General features: G+C 40.6%; 1 pseudogene; it reads left to right on the top strand.

Annotated features, from left to right (window-relative positions):
- The first annotated feature begins 60 nt into the window (after nucleotides 1-60).
- Nucleotides 61-24,128, top strand: LOC147824914 (speckle-type POZ protein pseudogene; annotated as a pseudogene).
- Nucleotides 24,129-24,893: the final 765 nt, after the last annotated feature.

The following is a 24,893-nucleotide window of genomic DNA, read 5'->3' as shown; positions in this document are numbered from 1 at the left end:
TATCGCTGATTGGCTCCAGCTCCATTGCCCTCCCTCTGAGCCAATAGGGGAGAATCAACTGTCGCGTGCATGGATAGAGCTCAACTGTTAGATTGTAAGCCACGGACTTCTGGATGAGGCTCTTTCCCACGACGGCGACCTCGCCTCGCCTAACAGTAATTGGATTTAAGTATTTACTCCAGGCTTTCCAGAGCTGCCCCTGTTTTCTTAATGGACTTAGTGTGCTCTTTCTGAGAATGGGGTCACTTTTATGCTCAGAAGGTTCGATGGTCGGTGTCCTATAGAAGAATCAACCCCCTGATCTAAGAAAACATCGTTGAGTGCAGGTCAGGACAGGACAAAATGGAATGGGCAGAGGGTTGGTTGTTTGACAGGTCAATACCTGGGAATCAATCAGCAGGCTTCACAGTCAGTATTTGTACACTCTTTCAGTCTATTCATTTTCAGCTAAGACAATGAATATATGTTCCCCCAAGGAATACAATTCTTTTTATTGTGTAAATGAAGAAGTTAGAGTTAAATGATAGCAATATTCTGCAAAAGGGTAAAGATGAAAGAAAAGCAAACATCCCAACTCCCTTAGACAAGCTTCATACTTCACCCAGGGTTGACCACCTATAATTTTGAGTTCCTACAAAGCAAATATAAAAGTTAAATGACACAGTGCTCTTTTCCATGCTGATAAAATGATTTTTATCTTTATCAGTCCCCAGTTTCTTGGGTTTTTTTTTCTTTTGAGTTCCGGGGATAGAGCTCAGGACCTTGCACTTGAGAGGCAGGCGGGCGCCATGCCACTGAGCTAAATCCACGGGCCTGTAGTCCCTACTTTTTTTTTTTTTTCGAGGAGCTACAGTCCCAAAACCATAGACAAAAATTGCATACAGGAGAGAAAAAGAGTATTTAAGAGACAGTTCAAGAGGTCATCAAAGGCAATCCATAGTATCGGCACAGTGTGATGGCAAGTTTAACCTCAGAGTCAGCCCAGAGCAATATACGTCCAAATGCAATTCTATTCCCCTCTTCCCATGTCTTCTCCAAAAGTGGGCATGAGTTTCAACATGGTCATGACTCTTCATTTACTTCTTATACCTGATTGCTTTCAAATCATTTTTTTTTAACCTTTATCCAACACTTCAGTCTTTAGTGTAGTTTTGTACTCACTGAGCTTCTCCTCTGGCAAAATCAACAAACCCATGAGATTTTCTGGGACATTTTTCACTTATGTGGCTCTTCTGCATGTTTAGGCTTGGTTTTAAATATGTATGCTGAATATCAAAATTATCCCTCCAACAACAGTGTTAAAGTTTGAAGCCTGCATCCAATGCCCTGTAATCATACACACAGAAAGTGAGTACTTCCAACATGCAGGACCTTGTCTGCACATTAGATTCCAGAACCAGCCTATGGACCTTTTGAGGTACATTCTGATTAGCCCTGGTTTTCTTGATGAAGCAGCTAAAGGTGGAGAAATTAAATAATGTCCCAAGTCCTCATAGCTAGTGGTAGACTGAAATGTATGTTTGTCTCCAAATAGGGTATTCAGTCTTTGCAGTGGGCTGTCTACTCCACATGGAGATTTAATTCTTTAATATATTATCCCTCCCTAAATGATTTTTGTGCACTCAACTTGAACCTTCTATCAATCTCACTCCCAAGGTGGTTGCTTTCTTACACATCTTGAATGGGAATAATTGCTTATTTCTTAATTTCTTATTCAGCTCAAGAAAAGGAGTTCTCCAGTCTATTACCCATTCCTATGTCAGAATTTCACACATAGCAAAATTAATAAAGAAAGAAAATATACTCTACAAATTTTGAGGCTGGAAAGTACAAGAACATGGCACAAGAATCTAGTAAAACCCTTTGTGCTGCGTGACATATTATTGAATGCCAAGTAACAAGTGGGTACTGTTTATATAAGAAGCCTACTTCACTTATAAGTCCCCCACTTTTGTATTAATAACATCACTCCATTCGTTAAAGCAAAATACTCATGTGCCCATCACCTTGTAACTATCCCTTATCTCAACTGTGTATCGCAAAATATTCAGTTCCAAAAACAGGAAGTTTAGAGGGTATATTGAATCTCACACTGGATTACTGATTTGAAATCTGACTTGAGCCAGGAGGAAATGCACAGTACACGGATGTCTACACTTACCCCTGAATCTCCATACCCCTAGACACAGAAGCTTCAGTGCCAGTCTCCATTTTAGTGCTTTATTGTAGGTGGCCTAAGTAGTACCCAATGTTTTGTTATGAATCATATGTATTTATTTAATGTAAATGTTTCTCATTACATTATACAAAAAACAAGTCTCATGACAATGGTAAAATGGTTGCAAGAAAGACAGAAGGTAAACTGGGTAGAAATGTTTTACCCATTATCAAAAAGTCTTTGTTAATGAGGACTCTGTAGAGCTTTAAACATTATGAATTGCACTTCCATGGAATGTGAATAGAATTCAATATCATCTTTGTTTATTTTGGCATCTTTATTAAGACTTTAGTAGACATAAAACTTTTTGTACAATAATATTTCAGAGCCGGGGACTTAGCTCAGTGGCACCATGCCTGCCTTGCAAGTGCAAGGTTGTGAGTTCAATCCCTGGTACCAAAAAATAAATAAAATAAATAAAAATAAGGGCTGGGGATTTAGCTCAGTGGTTCTGCCCCCTGCCTTGCAAGTGCAAGGTCCCGAGTTCAATCCCCGGTACAAAAAAAAAAAAAAAAAAAAAAAATTTCAGGAAGTGTAGAGCCTATTTGGGAAGACAAGGACTGGACTCAATTCTATGACCTTTAACATGCCTCTCAGTACTCTTTTAACTGAAGCATTTGTCTGTAATTCTACTCTCCTCTGCCCCCTTTTGATCTTTCTCAGGTCAAGGTCTGATGACTTGAATCTCTCCTCTGTGGTCTGGTATTTCTCTCTTTCTCCATTTATTTACCAGAGAAAAATCATTTGTCATTTGATTTTTTCCATGTCCACAGTTTAATCCCACCTTCATTACAGCCCGTATTATGAAGTACCTTAGTCTATGTTCATCTGCCTTTGCATTTAAATATTGAACAGTAAAGAAATAATCTGGTTTATTTCTATCACCCATGAAAGCTTTTTAAGGTCCTAGCACAGGAACTATTGTAGAATAAATGCTTGAGTGCTGTATCAAATTTATTAGGAATGCACAATATTGGGGAGAAAAATGGTTGCACTTGATAGAACAATGACACAGTGCATGCTACATGGCCTGTATGCAACCTTCCTAAATGTGTTCACATCCTGAATATTCTACAATGTGAAAACTGAGGCACAGCAAAAATGTCACTGTCCAAATGGACAAAGCTGTCTCCAGATTCATGCTGATGTCCATAGATAAGGAGACTATGGCACATAGTCCAGAAAACCCCCCAAACAGTTCTGCCCAATCAGAGATAATGTCAAGGGGAAGGTGAGGACTGTGTTTTTCTCTTAAGGCATCTGTGCCTAATCATTTTCTTGTAGTGAGTCTCAGTTTTTCCTACTGTTATGTGAGGTTGACCAAATGACCGCTATCAGATATGACATGATATTAGGTCCTTCTTGGGATTTTAAGTATCCAAAGAACCAAACTCCTGCTTTGGTCAGAAAAGAAAAGTGTCACCATTGAGACCTGGGGAAGTTCTTTCTCTAGCCTAATGTCTGTCTCTTTTCATAGAAAGAGAAACCCAGGGAAAGCAACAAGAAATTGATTTTGAAGATGGTGTATAGAGTCTCCATCAATAACAAATCATTGCATTCTGCTTTCCACGGACAAAAAGAATTAGGTGTGTAAGGATCCTCCATGATACTGCCTAATACCCACCTCCACTCCATACCTGAACCTGGGTCCTTGGTGCTTTTGCTGTCTGGTCTCTGTGCTCCTGAATTATTAATAAATTATGAGTTCATAGACCAACTTTTTATTGACCAACAAATTGCATTTCCCTCTCAGGCCTTTGACAGATTTTTGTGGATGTGAGGAAATACATCACACACACACACACACACACACACACACACACATATTAGTAACAGGGATTGAACATGGGACCTTGCACTTGCAAGGCAGGTGGCAGAACCACTGAGTTAAATCCCTGGCCCCCTGGGCATATTCTGTTTTGCCTTAAATCCATTAATATAGCAGTAGAGGACTATCTAAAACTTAGAGAAATCACAATGAAATCCCCCTTATTCCACCTAGCATGGCCATCAACCTGAATGGTGCTGAAACATTTTACGAGGCTTCTACAGGCACAAGAAGGATAAAATTTTCAGAGCCTTCCTGCTCCTTCGTGATCTACATTCTGACAATAGTTAATGATGCCTTCTGTTCTGGCCCAGTATACCCACATGCCTTTCGTTCAGATTGCTTTCTCTGGCATCAATGTGGGTTTTTTTAGCATTGCCTAGAAAATTCCTTTGTGTAATTCAAGCTCTTCCAAATAAAATGCCACCTCTTTCATTGAAGTGGTTAGTTTCACTCTCCTTTCTTTCACGTTCTCACAGCATCTTGTCCTGTTTTCCCATAATGTCACCACTGTGAGTTTTATGCTCATTTGTTTTGGAAATATTGTACCTGCTGAGAAACAGTATGAACTAAGAACAAAGCTCCTTTCTGCCTTCAGCTTCTCAGGGCTCAGATTGAGAAATTCTCTTATGCTGAGCATGAAAGCTTGGAACAAAGTGTGATAAAGTAAGCCAGGTGTCCATAGAGGTTCAGTAATGTTGAAAAACCATACCAAAGAGTGAGAGAATGTGTCTGGAATGGTAATGTTTAAATGAGACCTGAAGCATGTGTATTTATGATTCGTGTGAAGTAGTGACATGGAGAATTAATTTCCAGATAGACGAGAAAGCATGTGAATTTTTGGATACATGCAGATGGAACTGTCATGATGCTACACATTCAGGGTTATTAGAGTATTATCCCTGAAAGCACGGTCATACACATCTTCACGTTACTGTGGATGGTCTTCTTGGGTTCTTCTGTAACCACTCCTACAAGTGAAATTGGTAATTAATAAAGGAGGGCTCCATCAGCTTTCAAAATAGTGTGTAACATGACTCCAGGGGTCTGTACCGATGGGTTTCTTTTTTAAGCATGTGTCCATGGCCAGATGCCTGTTGGAATTGTTCGTTCTGCCTGCATGGAGGAGAATGGAGATACATAAGGACTTCAGACTGTAAGCTCTGCATGCCCAGTAGTTTCCTCTTCACAGGTTGGAATTTTCCACCTTTCAACACTAATATTCCTGGAAGGAAAATATTATGTGGAGTCATGTGATAATCTTGTTTACAATTGGTTGGCTAGAGAGATGTACAGGATATTTGTAAAGCACACTTCTAGGTATGTCTGGTTGAGTCATGGTAGTGTGACCTGATGGACCAAATCTGGCTCCTGGACCCGCCTCTGAGGCTCCTTCCCTACTCTCTGGTTCCTGGCTTTCATAAAGTAGTTACTCTTTTTCTCCAATTGTGTTTACCATGATGTTTCTGCATTGGAAGAAGTCAAACCCAGACTGCAATCTCTGAAACTATTGGACATTCTTGTTATTGTTGTGTTTGCAGGACTGGAGACCAAAGGACAGGCCTTGCCTATGCTAGGCAAGCGCTGTATTATTGAGCACCGGCGCCCCCGCCCCCCGGTCGCATATTTGTGTTGAGGTTTGGGGATATTCTGGGTTTGGTTGTGCTTTCAAGAGAGGGTCTCATTATATAGTCCAGGCTAGCCTCCAACTCACTCTCCTCCTGCTTCAGCCCCCACAATTGCTGGGATTGCAGGCTTGCGCCACCACATCCAGCTTTTGAGTTTCATGCATATGCCAATTTTTTTTCCTGTCAACTCATGTGTGGCGCTCATTAAGAGATATGTGAAACTCTCGCTCCACCTAGAGCCTAAATCTGTCAACGCGGCAGTGGTTCCTCCCTCCCAGCCTTCTAGGCGTGGCTGAGACACAGCAGGCACTGTGTAAGGGAGCTGACGCAGCAGCGCAGCCCAGTGGCGCCATCAGATGGTGCAGGCAGGAAACCCTTGTAAGTCTTGCAAAGTGGGAGGGAACAGAAGTTTTCGAGGTGGCTGTGGTTTCTTTCTCTCCACGGTAGCGTGGACACAAGCATAGCGTGCTGTGGTGGACTTTTCAGAGAGGTGATGCCCTCCACGCTTTTGCCAAAGAGCTCATCCTGAGCAAAATCAAGGAGTTAACTCCAAAGTCGGGCAAAATTTGCTCTCTGCCTGCAACCTTTAGTCCTTGGCTGGCAAGAAGGGGTCAGTCAAGCTAGAGTTTCGTACTGGCTAATGAGCATATTTTTCTGTGCTTGTTTCTTCTCTTTAGATTCTCTTCATTTTTTAATGGTAGGTCTTATATCTTATATCCTAATTAAAGTAATTTATTATTTCTAGACGCTCTCTTGGCAGATCTATGGGATTGTTTACATTATCAGGTTGGTGATAGGCTGTTTTATTTGTTCCTTTTCAGTTTGGTTTTCTTATTGCACTGGCCAAAATCTCCAATGCAGTATTGAGTAGGAGTGGTAAGAGCAGATTTCCTTGCATTCTTGTCTTAGGGGGAAAACTTTCCATCTTTTACCATTGGGTAATATTGGTTGTAGGTATTTTTGGTAGATGCCCTTTATCAGGTTATGGATGTTTCCCCCTTTTTTTGTATTTGATGATTTTTCATCATGAATGCTATCAGATTTTTCCCGTTGCTATTTCTGCATCCCTTAAGACAATTATCTGTTTCTTCTTTAGATTCGTTGAAATGCCATGGAGTGTGTGGTGCATGTAGGGTTCCTACTGCAGATTGTAAAAAGAATTTATCAATAATATAATACAGGAAAATATAGGAAATATTATAAATAATATAGGAAAAGAATCAAGACACAGCAAGAGAGCAGGAGAAGAGTCTGAGAGAGAGGACCGCACCCTGAGGGTGAAATGCTGAGATTTTTATATTTGATTTTAATGTGATGAGGGGATCTTTTAGCATCATCTATCCCAGGAATGCTTGCATCAGGTCACAGTGGTCCATCCGTCTCAGTCCTAAGGATAGCAGGCACTGTTTGAAGACCGACATAATATTTTTGTATGACAGGGTCCTTGCCCTTGGCGTTGCTAGAAGCAGTCCTCTGTAAAACTGACAAATATGTAAAGATTGACTAGTTAGTGGTCAAGAGGATCAGAATAACATATATAAATATATTATATTGGGATGAGGAGAGATGGGATTAAGATGGGTTAGGCAATTAGATCACTAGGAGAGTATGCATAGTTTTTATGTGTAGCTTACCAGGTAGAAATTTGTTTCTACGACTAGCTCACCCCTCAGCCACATGCAGTGTAGCTCTAAAGAAACACTGGTAAAATAACCATGATTCTCCACAGCATGGTGAACTCCATTGATTAGTTTTCAAATGCTGATCTACCTGATATTGTTAGGATAATTCCCACTTGGTCATTGTGTATTCTTTTTTATATTGCTAGATTCAATTTATTAAATTTTTAAGAGTTTTCACATCTATTTTTCTGACGGATATTGGTCTGTAGTTTAAATTTTCTGGGAACTTTTTGTCTTTTTAAAAAATCAAGATCTTGATGTGCAGTTCAGGCTGGATTTGAGTTCACTATGTAGCTCAAGCTGTTCTCAAACTCAGAATAATCCTCCTGCCTCAGCCTTTCAAGTGCTGAGATAACAGGCCTGTGCCCCCACAACCAGATATTTGTCTTAATTTTTTAAAACCGAGTAATATTTTTTTAAAAAACACTGAGTAATATTAGGATGAGTTGGAAACTATTTCCTCCTCTTAAACATTTTATAAGACTTTGTGTAAAACTGGTATCATTCCTTCCTTAAATGTTTGGTAAAATTCACTAGTGAAAGCATTTGAACTTGAAGTTAATGGGGAGGTTTACCTTGTTTAATTTATTTAATAGGTATGTTGCTTTTTAGCATATCAATTTCTTATGCGATCTTTGGTAGTTTTTTTCTTTCAGGAAATGTATTCATTTTATCAAAGTTATTGAATTTATTGGGCTTAAATTGTTTATAATCTTCCCTCATCCCCTTGGCTTTTTAAAGTCTGTAGAGTCTTTGTGACATCTCAGTTGTCAGTTTTAAAACATATTCCTTTGTTGGCATGGAAAATACTTTCTTTGAATCCACTTAATTTCACTCAAATTTGTTTTGTGGCTCAGATTATGCATCTGTCTTTGAAAATATTCTTTCTAAGTATTCAGTTGGAGAAGAGGAAAGGGATGAGTGGAGGGAGGAAAAGAGGGTGAAATTAATCAAAGTATACACTAATTAAAAATCATATTCTTCAACGTGTATTTGAAACTAGTTGATATTGTTCTGTTGTTGTGGAGTGACTTGTAAAATTTTCTTTTTTTCTATTAAATTATTATTATTTTTTTAAGCATTCATATGGGGACATTTATAGACTGTGCCCATTCTTTTTTTTTCCCCCCCATTAACTTTATTGGTACATTTTAGGTATAAAATACAGTTACATTCATCATTGGGATCTTGTACCATTACATGAGTCTCTTGGTTCTTATTTTTTTTCCTCTTCCCTTGCCCTCCCTTCACCCCCTCCACCCTTCCCTATTTGCAAAGACCTTGTTTCCATTTTTTTCCTCTTCTCATATTTTTTTGCTTTCCCTTTTTTCCCTTCCCCTACCCCTCCCAATTCCCCTGCTCTTTTAGACCTTTTCTTCCTGTTACACAATATCAGTTATACATTTTTAAAATTACAATATTAAGATCTAGGAGACATTACCATAGATTTTGCAGAATTTAAAAGGATATAGAAAGCATATTACAAAAATCTTTTTTGAAATAAATTTGACAACTTCTAAGAAGTAACTTAGAAGACAAATTAATGAAACTAACTCTGGAGGAAATATAAAATTTGAATAGCACCTATTAAAGAAAGTATATTCCTAGCTTGAAAACCTACCTATATGACAAGAGCAGGCTCATACACATTTTAACTGATAAATTATATCAAACATTTAAAGCAGAAAAAAGAAGGAATACTTCTCCCCTCATTTTAGGAACTCAACATTGTGCTAATCCTAAAACTGGATAAAGATAATAGAAGAAAAAAGTATGAACATAGATAGAAATTTGTTTAACAAAACAAACTCTTAGAAGTCAGATCTGGCAGTATGTAGAAAGTGGTTTTATTTTATTTTATTTATTTATTTTGGTACCAGGGATCGAACTCGGGTCCTTGCACTTGCGCAGTAGGCAGCGAAATCACTGAGCTAAATCCCCAGCCCAAGAGAGTGGTTTTATTATAGGGATGGCAGTGTTGGTTCAGCACTGGAAGATCCACCCCCAAAAGTCATCATTTTAACAGAGGAAAGGAGAAAGCCATATGATCCTGTCACTAGTTGGAGAAAGAGTATTGGACTAAATTCTACAGCTGTTCATGGTAAAAGCTATCAGGAGACTAGAAGTAGAACAGAGCCTTCTCAACAGATCAAAGACATGTACTCCATACTTCCAACGAAAACTCCTTCTATGAATGGAGATGATACAATGCTTTCTCCCTAAAGTGGGGAACAAGGGCATATATGCCTACTCTTCATCTGTCCATTAGACTTTGAAACATAGGTCTAAACCAAAATAGTCTGGCAATAAAATGACACAACTAGGATAGGATTGGCACGGCAGGAGCAAAATCTTTATAAGTAGATGAAATGATCATCTACAGGGAAAATACTAAGAAATCTCTAGGAGCCCCTAGAACTTGTACTTGAATTTAGCAGGATTAGAAAACACAAGGTATGTATAAAAATTCAGGTCTGTGTGTACTTGCTATAAATGAAGAACTGGATATTGAAATTTTAAAGTTATGTAGGAGTACAAAGGACCCAGAAAAGCCAAAAACAAAAACAAAAACAAAAACAAAAACAGTGTTGGAAGACGTTTAGCACCCAATTTTAAGACTTCTTCTAAAGCTACAGTAATCAAGGCAGTGTGGGTGTAAGGAAAGACATATAGATCATTTGAATAAAACAGAGAATCTAGAAATAGAACCACACATATATGGTCTACTGAGTTTTGCAAGATTATTTAACATTAGCATTTTATAGAATATAAACTCGATTCAAGAGCCGAGGAAGAGATAGTGTCTTCAGCAAATGGCACTAGAACACCTGGTATCCGCATATAAAAAATTAACCTCAACCCTTGTTTTCCATACATGAAAATAACTTGAAGGGATCTATAAACCTAAATAAGAAAGCCTAAAAGTGTAAAACTTTAAGAAGAAATTATAAGGGAAAATATTTATGAATTCAGGGTAGGCAAGAACTACCTAGGATACAAAAAACATGATGTATAAAAGAAAAAAATTGATAAATGAGATTCCATCAAAATTTAGAATTTAAATGACATCATTAAAATGAAAAGTAGTCCTTAAACAGACCATTTTTACAATGAATATAACCTATGAGCAGAATATATAAAGAATTCTTAGAGCTCATTAATAGACAACCCAATTAAAATGTAGACATAAGAAGATGATAAATAGCCAGTATAGCACAAGGAATGGTGTGCAATTCTAGAATCAGAAAAATACTAATCAGTACAATAATAAGATTGAATTATACACTCATTAGGGAGATGAAGTCAAAAGTTTTAAAAGCCTTGTCATGACTTTTTCTTTTTGTTGGATTCTTCCCCTTTCCGTTTAATTTGTCAATTAATGGATTCATTCTGCTGGGTTTCCTGGGGTTGTGATCCTCATTGTCTTTTCCTAGGGTATTGTCTAAAATTTTTTGGAGTGCCAGTTTGGTATTCATGACGTTCTTGAAGTGCTCTTTGTCATGAAAGTATCATATTTCTCCATCAATTTTGAAAGATAGTTTTGCAGGGTACATCAGTCTGGGTTGGAGGCTGTTTTCCTTTAGGGCTTGAAATACATCACTCCAAGCTCTTCTTGCCTTGAGGGTTTGCATTGAGAAGTCTGCTGTGATTCTGATAGGCTTTCCTTTGTATGTGATTTGTTTCTTTTCTCTCACTGTGTGTAGAATTTTATTCTTCTGTTGGATTTCTGGAGTCCTAACTATTATATGCCTATGTGTAGATTTTTTTTGATTACGGCTACCTGGAGTCCTATATGCCTCACTTATCTGTATGTCAAGTTCTTTTCCCCTCCTTGGGAAGTTTTCTGCCATCACTTCTAGAAGTGAAGAGTTTTTTTATGTCATCTGCACTCTCTCCTCTTTCTTCATTGACTCCAATCAGTCTTATGTTATTCTTCTTTGCATCGTCTAGCAGCTAGCTGCTGGATTGATTTCTCATGTTCCCTTACAATTTTAAAGCAATTTTTCTTTTCCTGGTCACTAATTGCAATCTTATCTTCTATATGTGAAATTCTATCCTCACATTGGTTTATTCTGCTGTGCAGACTTTCCATGGAGTTTTTAATCTCTTGGAAATCTGTTTGTATCTGTTTTATGGATTCCATTTGTTTCCTATGTTGGGATTCCATCATGTTCCTCAGATTCTCTATTTTTTTATCTGTGTCCTCTCTAGATTTATTAATCATGTCTTGCACCATGCGCAAAATCTTTGCTGTTATCTGAGTAATTATTTCTGATTTCATTTTTCCCAGATCCTCTTTTGTTGCCAGTTCAGAGAGTCCAGGTGGTTGAGTATCAGAGTGTTCCATCTCGTTTCCCTTTGGGGTTGCTGTAGGTGATCTGGAAGTCTGTTTTTGAGGCTTGTTTATGTGTCTTCTCATTTCCACGGGGGGAGGGGTGTGCTTCTGGTGCCCACATGGCTCACCTTCTCTGCCCTAGGAGCTTGGGATGGCAGTGGGGGAGCTTCCTTCCGAGTGCTGGGACCAGCTCACCTTCTCTGCCCTAGGAGCCTGGGATGGAGACAGGGGAGCTTCCTTCCGTGTGCTGGGATCCGCTCACCTTCTTGGCCCTAGGAGCCTGGGATGGCAGCAGGGGAGCTTCCTTCTGGGTGCTGGGACTGGCTGAGCTTCACTGCCCTAGGAGCCTGGGATGGAGGCGGGGAGCTTCCTTCCGGGTGCTGGGACCGGCTGAGCTTCTCTCAACTGTGCCCATTCTTAAGGTTCATATATATAGCTCTGTAGGGAATGGGGAAGGGGATGTTACCAGGACTTCTGCCTTGGGTCCTGGCCTCCTGTGAGTCACCACAGCACAAGGCCTTTTTCTTTTCTTCTTCTTTTTTTTTTTTTTTTTGGTACCGGGGATCGAACTCGGGTCCTTGCGCTTGTGCAGGAGGCAGCGAAACCACTGAGCTAAATCCCCAGCCCCTTTAAAGTAAACTACTTTTTTTTTTTTTTTTGGTACTGGGGATCGAACTCGGGACCTTGTGCTTGTGAGGCAGGCGACAGAACCACTGAGCTAAATCCCTGGCCTCCTTTTTCTATTAAATTAAAAGAGGAGCCAGGTGTGGTGGCACATGCCTATAATCACAGCACTTGGGAGACTGAGGCAGGAGGATTGAGGCCAGCCTGGGATATGTAGTGAGTTCAGTGCCACCCTGAACTACATAACAAGACCCTGCCTCCAAAACAAAACAAAACAAAAAGCAAAAAAGAGGGATATTGAAATCTCTTACTATAATTGTGTATTTTTCCATTTTATGTCTATCAGGGTCTCTCTCTCTCTCTCTCTCCTGCTTCTTCTTTTCAGGTGCATAATGTCTAGGGATGTTATGAGCTTATGGTGAATGGACACTTTTCTCATGAAATGACGTGTTTCTACTAAGATAGTCTTTGCTCAAAAATCTGCTTTGCCTTTTTCTAATATTATCACTCCAGCTGCCCTGATTAGTGTTAGTGTTGCATCAGGCAGGTGGTCTTTGAGGGGCTAGGGGCCTTCAATGACCTCCTCTCTCCCCCGACCCCCGGTATTTCTGGATGCCTCACCTCCACTCTGGTGAAGAATAGGGAAGTGAGTCAGAGCCAAATGCACCCAGCAGAGAATGAGGAACTCAGCCTCCCCAAAGCAGAGGTTGGAAGTGAAAGTAATGTGAGGCAAAAGTTTATTTATAAGGTTGTGAATGCAAGGAACAGCTGCCAGACAGGAAGCAAATTTCCCAAAGGTCAGAGGACCACAGTATTCATAATTATAGGGGTATGCTGTTTTCTAAAAATAACTGTTTCACTGATTGTACAGCAATCAGGGTCTTAGCCTTTGTTTCTGGGTTGAGGAAAGGTCAGGGGGCTAAGGGGCACATAGTGAGTACATGTAATAATTACACAAAAGCTAGCTTCCTCAAGTACATAGCATACAAAAAGCTTGTGGTAAGTACATAACCATCAGCCACCCAGGTCATGTCCTCTACCATCCCTACCTACACTCCCTTCTAATTGTCCCTACATAAGCATCTACTCTTTTAGCTAAATTTGTGCTTTCATAATCAAGTGGATTCTCTGTTTACTTAAGTATAGAAAGAATCATGGAAATACAACAGTATTAAGCAAAGACTACAATAAAAATTATTCATGGCACAAACAATTATGACAAATCTAGTAGGTATTCCTTGTTTAACAACAGAGTTATGGTCCTGTGACTAGGTCATTAATTGAATTGGTTGCTAAATGAGGACTTGTATAGAGTATGTATATTTCAATATTCAGAACAAAGACATAGTCAAAGGAAACTGGATAACTTTGCTTTTATTTGCATAACTTTGACATCCAGAACTGTAATGTAAAACAGAACATAAAGCTACACTACTGTACTGTACAGCACACTCAGCAAAAAGTACCACACTGTATAAACAAGGTGCACTGTCCAAAAAAAGACACTGAGGCTCTATAAACAAGGTGTACAGAACTGTATTTTTAAAAGACAGTTGTAAGTCCAAGTGGTGAGTCATAAGCCTGAACAGCACCCCTCAGTTGCAGGTCTCAATAGTCATTAAACAGGTAGATCATTGAAAGAGGAATATCTGTAGTGCATACTAAAGTGGGTAGATGTTTGAAGAGAAATGGGTGACTTATGTAGTCTCAAAGAAGCTCCCAATGATACCTATTAATTCCAAAGGAGAAAATAGTAACTGTATTGCAGAACCCTGTGAAACACCACCATAAACAAGATATCAATAGTGATAGCACCAGTAATAGAAGTTAGTGACGCTATGTATGTCTTCACACAGCATGTGGGGGAGGGCACTTTATCTCTGGGATGTCCTTGCCAAAATGTATAACCCTACTGTAATAAGAGAAAACTGGACAGACCAAAGGGGATGCTCTATCAAAAGATAAAGAAAGACCAAAGAAAAGTTAGACTACGGGAGGCTTAGAGGCCATGACAAGTAGAGATAATGTGGGGTCCCAGATTGGAATCTGGAAAAAAAAAAGGATCATTAGTGGGAAAACAGATGAAATCCAAATGAATCTTCCGTGTAGTAATGTTGTATAAATGTCAGTTTCCTAATTTTAATTTTTTTTGTCATAGGTATGGTTAGAAGCTAGGTGAAGGGTTTACAGGAAATTTACACTATTTTTCCAGCATTTGCCTAACTCTAAAATTATTTCAAAGGAAAAGTTTAAGATAAAACTAATACGTAAAGTGTTCTGTGTAGACAGCATAGTTGGATGTTGTGGGGATATTTTTGATCCCCTGTGATAATCTCTGCCTTTTAATTGACTGGTAACATGGTTTTATTTATTTATTTAGCAAATTAATTTTATTGGTACATTTTAGGTATACAATATAATGACATTCATCATTGGAAATCTGCACCTTTGCATAATCTCTCTTGGTTCTTATTTTTTCCCCCTCCCCCTGCCCTCCCTTCAACCCCTCCATCCCTCCCTATTTACAAAGACTTTGTTTCCATTGTTTCATTTTCTCATATTAATTCCATTCCCTTCTTTCCTTTCCCCTACCCCTACCCCTCCCATTTCCCCTTCCCCTTTGCCCCTTTTCTTTCTATTTCATATTATCTTTATATCCTATAGTCCTTATTTGCACTTTCAGTTTCTCACACTGGAGAAATTATTCGGCATTTACACGTGTGTCATATTTATTTCACTTAAGAGTATTGCCTCAATAACTGTCTCTAATTTCTCATTTTTTATGGCTGAGTAGTACTCCATTTTATTTAAAAAACCACATTTTCTTTATCCACTCTGTAGTTGATGGGCAATTGGGCTGCTTCTAAGTTGTAGGTATTACAAATTGTGCTGCTATGTACATGGGTGCACATATATCACTGCAGTATGATTCTTTTAATTCTTTTGGTAAGATCCCCAGCAGGGGAATAGCTGGGTCAAATGGTACCTCTAGTCCTAGTTCTTTGAGGTATCTCCATACTGATTTCCACAGTGGTTACACCAGTCTACACTCCCACCAGTAGTGGAGCAGTGTTCCTTTTTCCCCACAGCCTACCAGCATTTGTTATTGGTTGATTTCATGATAGCAGCCATTCTTTGTGGGGTGAGGTGGAATCTCGGCTTCACACTCACAGCTTTACACACTGCCCTCTCGGGGACACACTGCCTGGCCTCCCATGCCTTCTGAAATCTGGGTGGAAGCCTTCTGACCCCACAAATCTTGCATTCTGCATGTGCCTTAAACCAGCACCACGTGGATGATGCCAAGGTCTGCTGCCAGGTGAAGCAGTAGCTAATCTCCCTCTCCCTTGGCTGTAGGGGTTCAGTGCCTGGATGGCTGAGCACTTTGAATCCAGTTCTGAGCAACAAATTCTTTGGACCACCACTATTCTGGAACAGGGTGCTCTGGGGCTTTCTTCTCAAAGCAAAATCTTTCACTTCTGCAATTTTGAGGCTGCAAAGGGTGGAGTCCTGTTTCTTGAGATGCCCTCAAGGCATCTTTTCTATTCTCCTGTTCCTACTCAGCAATCAAGATCTACTCTGCTCTATCTTTGCAGTCCACAGTTTTATTGGAGCTTAGTTTCTGGCCAAACTCAAAACATTTTAAATCATTCTGCTGGGCTCTTTGCTTGATTCTCAACATAAATCTGGCTAAAAGCCCTCAGCAGCAGCCATGCCACCACCTCAACATTAGAGTGCTGTGTAATTTTTTCTGCCACATTATAGTCCAGCCCCCTTAATCTCAGTCTCAGGCAAAGTCTCTGGACACGAGCAAAATGCAAACAAACTTTCTGCCGAGGCATAACACACATTGTCTGGAGTCCAACAGCCAATGAATGTAGTCCTTCTTTCCAGCAGAAACTTCCCAAGCCTGGTCTTTACCAGAAGAATTTCTATCAGCATTCTGGTCTTTTGAGAATTTCTAGCAGCATTCTGGTCTTTTGAGCTCTGACCAGAATCTCCCATCAAGTATAGCCTGAGGAATTCCAGCTCTACTTTTCCAGCTGGCATCTCTGAATTGTTTCAAACTCTTCCCACAAGTCAGCTCCAAAGGCTCCTAAACCACATGGCCAGGTATATTTACAGCAATGACCCTACTTCTCTGGTACCAAATTATGGCTTAATTACTTTTCTTGTTGCTGAGACAAAATACTCAACACCCACAAGTTAAGGTAGGAAAGGTTTATTTAGCTGACAGTTTGTAGAGGCTTCAGTCCATAGTCAGCTGGCTCCAAGCCAGGGTGGCATGACAGACAGGCACCATCGAGAAGAAACAGTTCATGGTAAGCAGAATATAGCAAGGCAACAAGGGACTGTAACAAACAGCGTGGAGGGATGAGACCACCTGAGCAGGCTAATGAAAGTAAAGTGGTACAGACTTTATTCACCTTGGCAGAGGTGTACTGACATCAAGCAAGAGGCTGCCAGCCCCAAACAAAAAAAGGTAGGAAGCTTTATAGGGTATTGGAAGAGAGGTCTGGCATGTCTATCCCATGGGGTATCCATAGGGGTCAGAGCAAATATTTGTGGTCGGATCCATGTAGTGATCGAGGCAGATATATGGATATTTTCAGGTGACTTGGCATCGAAAAGTTGCTGTACATTATAGTTACCTCTATGTGGGGAACATCCCATCCTGTGTTCTGTGTTCTATCTGTTCTGAAATGGCATGGCATCGGGTGGAGACATTACCTGCATCAGCTGCCTGTTTTGTTGGGGTTTTTTTTGTGTGTATCTTGTCAGACTATAACTTGGAATTAAAGAACATATTCATTAACCATTTCATGACCAGGTCAATCCCAACAGGGACAACCACAGCTCTTTCTACTCCTTATATCTTATCCAGGCTACTTAGGATGGGTAGCACTCACACCCTTAATCCTAGTGCCCTTGATCCTAGCATTGCACCATGAATCAATCCCAGGGTCACATATTCTAGATCCAGCCACCCCTGAAAAAGCCCCACCTGTGACTGCATAAGGCTTTAGGGGGACATCTAAACACAAGCCATAACAGGGTTTGTCCATAGGAAGTGCTCCTCTGTTGCTGGAAGCAGATCCCCTTTTCTTCTTCTAATGTCTGTGGGATCTCCAGTTCTCTTATTTGATTCCTGGTATTGCTAATTTGCGTTTCTCTTACCCCCCCGGCCCCCATTTAGTTAGATCTTTATCAATTTTACAGATCTTTTTAAAAAGAAGCAGCTTTTCTACTCAACTGATTTCCAAAACTGTCACTTACTATCTTTGTTTTGTCTTAGTTATTTTTCTCATTGCTGAGACAAAATGCCAAACACCCAAAATTAAAGAAGGAAAAATTTACTGTAGCTCACAGTTTGGAGAGGTTTCAGTTCATAGTTGCCTGGCTCCAAGGCAGAGTGGCATGGCAAAGGAGAGAAAGTACACAGCAGGAAGAAGGCAGCAAGACAGCAAGGCAATAAGCATCAAAGTGGCGAAGCAGCAAGCAGCAAACTTCAACAGCAGCCCTCTTTCTGTTCCTTCTGTTTTATCCAGGCTACATGCCCTTAGGGTGGGTAGCACTCACACCCAGGGTGGTTCCCACTATCCACACCCAGAACTAGGTCAAACCAATCAGTGGACTAATCTAGTAACCACACACCCTTAATCTCAGCATCACACACTTAATCCCAGCATCACACACACTCTAGATTCAGCCACCTCTGAAAAGCTCCACCTATGACAGTATGAGGGTTTTGGGGGACATCTAGATACAAGCCATAATGTTTCCATGATCTAATTTCCTTTTTCTACTACTGGGAGTTGAACCCAGGGCTTTCTCATCAAGCCACAACCCCAGCCCTTTAAAAAATTCTTTATTTTGAGACAGGGTCTCATTGAGTTGTTAAATTGCTCAGTTTAGGTTTAAACTTGGAAGCCTCCTGAGTGCTGAGACTACAGTCACGTGTCACCATGGCTAGCTTTCCCCCTCTAATTTTGTGTGTGTGTGTCACAATCGAACTCAGGACCTTGCACTTTCGAGTCAGGCAGTGGCACCACTGAGCTAAATCCCCAGACCCCTCTAATTTTTTTTAAAGTGTAATCTTACACATTTTAACCTAGACTTTTCTTCTTTTCTAATGTAAGAGTATAAAGCTATAATGTTCTCTCCTACGCACTTATTTAACTGTATTCTGTAGTTTTTGATATCTTTTTTAAATCTTTGACTTCAAAACATGTTTCAGTTTCCTTTATAATTACCTCTTTGACCTCTGAGTTACTTAGAAGAGCAATGTTTAATTTCAAAATATTTGGGACTTTCACAGCTATTTTTTGTTATCAATTTCTAATTTAATGATGATAACATACTCTGTATGATTTCAATCTAAGTTTATTGAAGTTTGTTTTATGACCCAGAATAAAAATGAGATATTCTGTACACTCAAAAAAGTTGCACTTTTTGGAGCACTCTGTAAATATCAAGTACTTCAGGTTGTTTGATGATGTTATTCCAATCTTCTATACACTAACTGATTCTTTGATCTAGTTTTTCAGTGTTGTAATTATCTACTATAATTGTTGATGTTTCTCATTTCCCTTTCAGTTTTTGCTTCATATATAACAAACCCTTACTCTTAGGACTATTATATCTTCTTAATGTTGTGACCTCTTAATTATCATAAAATGTCTCACTGAGCATTGTGGGATACTCCTGTACTCCCAGCACTCAGGATGCCGAGGCAGGAGGATCACTGCAAGTTGGAACTCAGCCTGGGCTACATAGTGAGTTTAAGATCAGCCTGAACTACCTAGCAAGACCCCGACTCAAAAATTAACAAAAAGTCCCATACATTTTATAATTAGCACATTTGAACATACGCGATTTCTTATAACAAAACTATAGTAGATAGGTCCATGAGATTTCTCATAACAAACATATAGAGCACACATAGTCTTCAGATTAAAGATAACGTTTTCTAAGAGATAATAAAGTTCTTTTGCAGGGTTAAACATCAGAATATCTCAGATAAATTTCTTATAAACAAACTAGTCAGGACTCAATTTCATGATGACAATGTATAAGATGAGTAAGAAAGGATATTTGTCCTAACCTAGCAAGTGTTAATCTTAGTGTCTTTGAAACGAAAATGGCCTGGGTTATGCTGATTTTTATGACAAGATATAATGCTTAATGCATTGTTTTCTCAGAAGACTTATGTCAATTTTTCTCCATTCTCTCAACAGGTGAATATTTCTTTAACACGATACAATATATTTACCTCAGTTCCCCAAATTAACATCATGCCTACTGGAAAAAATCTAGAGCTATTCTATTAAAGAAAGAAATGAGGTAAGAGTGTTTTCTGTCATTATCATTAAATATCTTTACTGAAAGTACTAGCCAGTGCAACTAGATATGGCAAAGTAGAGGTAGAAAACTTGGAAAGAAGTGGGTAAAACTCTCACTATTTCAATGATATGATACTTCAGCTCTTTAGTTTTAGAAACTAAAGAATTTGGCGGGCCGGGGATCTAGCTCAGTGGTTTTGCCGCCTGCTGCACAAGCACAACACAAGGACTTGAGTTTGATCCCCGGTTCCAAAACAAAAAACAAAAACAAAAATAGAGTTTTTGGGCCAGGGATTTAGCTCAGTGGTTTCACTGCCTGCTGCGCAAGTGCAAGCACCCAAGTTCGATCCCCGGTACCAAAAAACTAAAAACTTAAAAAAAAAAAAAGAATTTGGCAAGTTAGTAAGGCAATGAAATAAAATAGTAATATGAAGAAAATGACCCTCTCACTTATAAACAATCTACCATGGATAATAAATCCATTCAGATTAGCCAGTTATAGGCCACTGCTGAAAGACAGCCTGGATATGGTGAACTGGATCCTGATGCTATTGAGTGCATCTCTCAAAGTGGACATTTTCAGACTTCAAATACTCCTTACAGATAGCCTTGTGGTCAGACCTCCTCTTTCTACCACCTAACCCTGCCCTGCTTCCATAGAAATTCAGAAGTAGAGTAGCTGGACATGGTGGCCATACCTATAATCCCAGCACTCCAGAGGCTGAGGCAGGATGATTACTGTGAATTCAAGGCCAGCCTGGACTACATAGCAAGACCTTGATTAAAAAATACTACATAAGTAGATAGATAGATAGATAGATAGATAAGAAATTCAGAAGTAGCAAAACAGACCCTTTCTTTAAATATATAGAAAAGACAGGTGGTGTGATATTTAACTGATTCTATCAATTTGAGTCTAGACACCTAACTAAATTGGATCAGCGCAGGGTGGGAAGACCCACCCTAGGGTGGATTGTTGCCTGAAAGGTATAAAAGGGAAGCCAAGAAGGAAGAGTTGCTTCTGTTTCTTTCGAGGAGATTCAGTCTTAACCTGTATCTTGGACGTATCTCCTGACTTCCAGCACAGACCATTTCTCCTCCTGATGCTCACACGGGATGCAGCATTGAGGGCCAGGCTTTTAAGTGGGTCTTTTGGGTCTCCAGTGTGCTGACGGCCCTTTTGCACTAACCCACATTTGACCCTTTGGGCAGCCACTATAAGTCAATCTTGTAAATTCTTATATATTTGTATATTTTGCATTAAATCTGTTTCTCTAGTAAGCACTGACTGATGTAGGTAGGGATGTTTCAGGTAGGGTACTTTGGGGTACAAGAAACAGAATCCCTGATTTAGGCTGACTTAGCAAAGATAAAAATAGTTATTGAGCCCTTGCACGAGCAGCACTATTTTAGCTTACTTAATCTTTATGATATTTCTATTAGAAAATAATAAAGACAACTATTAGAAATCCCTATGAGATGTTCAGATAGATGGTGAGCTCCAGGAATGATGTCACCAAGGACATCTTTGTGTCACTTTTAGCTGTCTTCAACTAAGACAAGCTTCCTTTTCCCTTAGCTATAGTTCTTTGGCTGCTGTTCTTCACTGCATGGTGACAGACCTGTGTCAGTGAGGGCAAGGGCCCAAATCAAGAAATCTTCTAGAAGGCTTGCTGTGAATGCTGAGTATGCAAATAAGGGACCCAGATCCCTCCCTTCCCAACTTTAGTTGCTCCCTGGTCCCCTGTTCTGGCCTCAAAAAAATGCAGCAGTATTCACTGAAGAGGCTGGAGCGGGGAAGAGGACCTACCAGTCCTGGTTGCATTCTTATTGGAGTGGAGAATGGTGTTTTGATAGCTCCAGAGGACACTGGAAAAAAACTGTCCCAATCCATTGTGGTGCAAGGGGGAGCAAAGGGCAGAAAGGCGGAGGGACAGACAGTTGCTGGATAAGTCACAACCTCCTATGGTCAGAGCAGGGACAAAAGAGAGACAGTCACTTTGGGTCAGATCCTCAGCAAAGCCTCTACCCTTTCATGCTCCAAGCTCCTTGTAGGGGAAAATATGCTGCTATAGGCTGAAGATGGAGCTGGAAAAATGAGCTTAGTAAGACCCATATCACAAGGGTCTCAATAATTTTTCAGTGGGCACCATTTCTCTGAAGGATACTCTAGTTACATGTGTCACAGCCTTGGACTGCTTTGGAATCTTAATGGCAATGGGCAGGTATTGTTAGAAAACCTGGTGACCGAGCCAGGCAGGGTGGCACATTTCTCTAATCCCAACATTCTTGGAGGTTTAGGCAGGAGGACTGCAAGTTTCAGCTGAACCTAAGCAGTCTAGTGAGTTAGTGGGGCTCTATCTCTAAAAAAAAAAAGACTGGAGTCAGTGTGAAGGCCCAGAGTTCAGTCTCCAGTATCAGCAAAAAGCAAAACAAAATCCACTGTAGTTTAACATCACCAAAAAGATTTTCCTTTTTTTTGTTTTGGAGACAGGGTCTTGCTGTGTAGTTGAGCCTAGCCTTGAACTTACAGCACCTCCTGCCTCAGCCTCCTGAGTGCAGAGATTACAGGCATGCACCACCATGCTTGGGAAAAAGGAAACTTTTTAAAGGAGATATTTCTCCCAGTGATTGACAAATTACTCAGATGCTTCTGATATACTAGCAAGTCTTGGTAAAGCAAGTTCTAAATAATTCTTTTTTTAAAAATCTACAAATTAGGCTGTCTGCCTCCTGACTGCGATGCCACCCTTCCTGTCTTGGAGCTGCTAACTGGACTGAAATCTCTACAAATTGGTGACGAAAGAACAGAAATCTTTGTCGTGTGATTTTGGAGACCCTGTTTAACTTGCAAACTGGCGATGTCGAGATTTCCAAGCACTCCACCTCCGGCAGAAATGTCAAATGGCCCTGTAGCTGAGACCTGGTGCAATACACAGATCAAAGTAGTGAAATTCTCCTACCTCTGGACCATTGATAACATTAGCTTTTGCCTAGATGAAATGAGTGGAAACATTCAAAGTTCAACCTTTTCATCTGGAGCTAATGATGAACTGAAATGGCGTTTAGGAGCAAACCCGAAATCGCTCCATGAAGAAAGCAAGGGTTACCTATCCTTTTACTTGTTACTGCTCAGGTGTCCAAAGAGGGAAGTTTGGGTAAAATTCAAATTCTCCATTCTGAATGCCAAGGGAGAGGAAATCGAAGGTATGGAGAGTGGACGAGCTTGTAGATTTGTGCAAGGCAAAGGCTGGGGACTCAGAAGATTCATCGGTAGAGATTTTCTTTGGAGTAAGGCCAAAGAGCTTCTCCCTGATGACAAGCTTACCCTCTTCTGCGAGATGAACATGGTACAAGATTCTGTCAACATTTCTGGCCAGAATACCATGAATGTGGTAAAGGTTCCTAAGTGCCGGTTGGCAGATGAGCTAGGAGGGCTGTGGGAGAATTCCCGGCTCACAGACTGCTGCTTGTGTGTGGCTGGCCAGGAATTTCAGGCTCACAAAGCAATCTTAGCAGCCCGTTCTCCAGTTTTTAATGCCATGTTTGAACGTGAAATGGAGAAGAGCAAAAAGAATCGAGTTGAGATCAGTGATGTGGAGCCTGAAGTTTTTAAGGAAATGATGCGGTTCATTTACACTGGGAAGGCACCAAATCTTGACAGAATGGCACACGATCTGCTGGCAGCTGCTGACAAGTATGCCCTGGAGCGCCTGAAGGTCATGTGTGAGGACTCGCTCTGCAGCAACCTCTCTGTGGAGAATGCCTCGGAGATCCTCATCCTGGCTGACCTCCACAGTGCAGATCACTTGAAAACCCAGGCAGTGGATTTCATCACCTATCATGTTTCCGACATCCTGGAGACCTCCGGGTGGAAGTCCCTCGTGGCGTCACACCCTCACTTGGTGGCCGAAGCCTATCACTTTCTGGCTTCAGTGAAGTGTCCTTTCCTGGGGCCCCCATGCAAGCGCCTGAAGCAGTCCTAAGATCCCACCTGTCCTAAGACTCCATTTATTTTCCCAAAGTGGCAGCCACTGTTGGTCCTACTGAACACTGGGTAGACAGGGCAATCTGAAGCTTTCACTTGGCTGTGGGGAAAGACTGCATTGTGGCCCTGTAGGGATAGATGGGACCCCCTTGGTAAAGCCAGAAAAAAGACACTGGCCTTTAGAATTTAGGAGAAGAGTAACTTCTTCAATGTCCTGAGAATGTAATTTATAGGCAATCAGCCATCTTGCTTTTGTGACATTGTCCACCCTAATTGTTGCAATATTGAACCCAAACCCCGGGCAGGGAGAGAGACCAACCAATGGGGTGGGACTGCCCTCAGACGGAGGGACCACAATCGCAACCCCATATATATAGGACCCCTGGCCTTCCTCAATGGTCACTGAGCCCATTTCTCCAGTGGCTTTGTATCTCTCCCTCTCTTTTTTTTTTCTGTAAATAAACTCTACTCTTGCTTTGCACTCTTGTCTGACTCCTCTTCCTCTTTCTATGTTGGAGAGAGAGACAAGCCTGGGAAAATTTGAGGGTGGGCTGGAGACCCAGACCCACCCAGAGATGCCACATCCCAGACTTTAAAATGGCACTATGTGGGCCGGGGATTAATCTCAGTGGTTCTGGCACCTGCCGCGCAAGCACAAGGTCCCGAGTTCGATCCCTGGTACCAAAGTCAAAACCAAAAAAAAACCAAATAAAAAATGGCACTAAATAACTTAGGGGATGGGGGAAGAGAAGGGCCCAGCACTTGGGGCTGCTGGACCAAAAGAAAACTCTGTTGCATTTCCATGCTCCCTTTGGCCTGGGTGAGTCTGACACTAGGGTGCAGTCTAGGTACCAGACCAGCACATCCCAGCAGTGGTACTGGGAGAAACTGCCTGCCTCTTGACAGGGAAGACTCCCCCTCCACCAGGTGCCTGGAGCAAAAGAGAGGGAAAAAAGAAAAAGATCAGTTTTAAGAGAAGGGAAAAGGAAAGAAGAAAGATTCTTTGCAGAATCAGTTTGTGGATTCCAGGAGTGTTTATGTTGAAAGAAACAAATTTTAGTCCTTCCAACTGTGCTAAAACTTGGATGTTTGAGAAAATGTCTTATCACCATACTAGTATCAGAAGAGCTCTCACTGTTAGCACTTAGTGCTTGCAAGAGCAGAATATACCCTTTTATGCCCTCATTAGTAAGAAGTGACAAGTGAAAGTAAAAGGGGAAGATGAGTGTTCTGATGGCCGTAGCTT

This window comes from Heterocephalus glaber, unplaced genomic scaffold (genome assembly GCF_053883595.1).
Source record: "Heterocephalus glaber isolate CG9 unplaced genomic scaffold, H.glaber_assembly_v1.0 deba00001531, whole genome shotgun sequence".
Lineage (NCBI taxonomy): Eukaryota > Metazoa > Chordata > Mammalia > Rodentia > Bathyergidae > Heterocephalus > Heterocephalus glaber.
The sequence above is the reverse complement of the archived record's forward strand: the minus strand, read 5'-3'. Positions and strand labels throughout refer to the sequence as shown.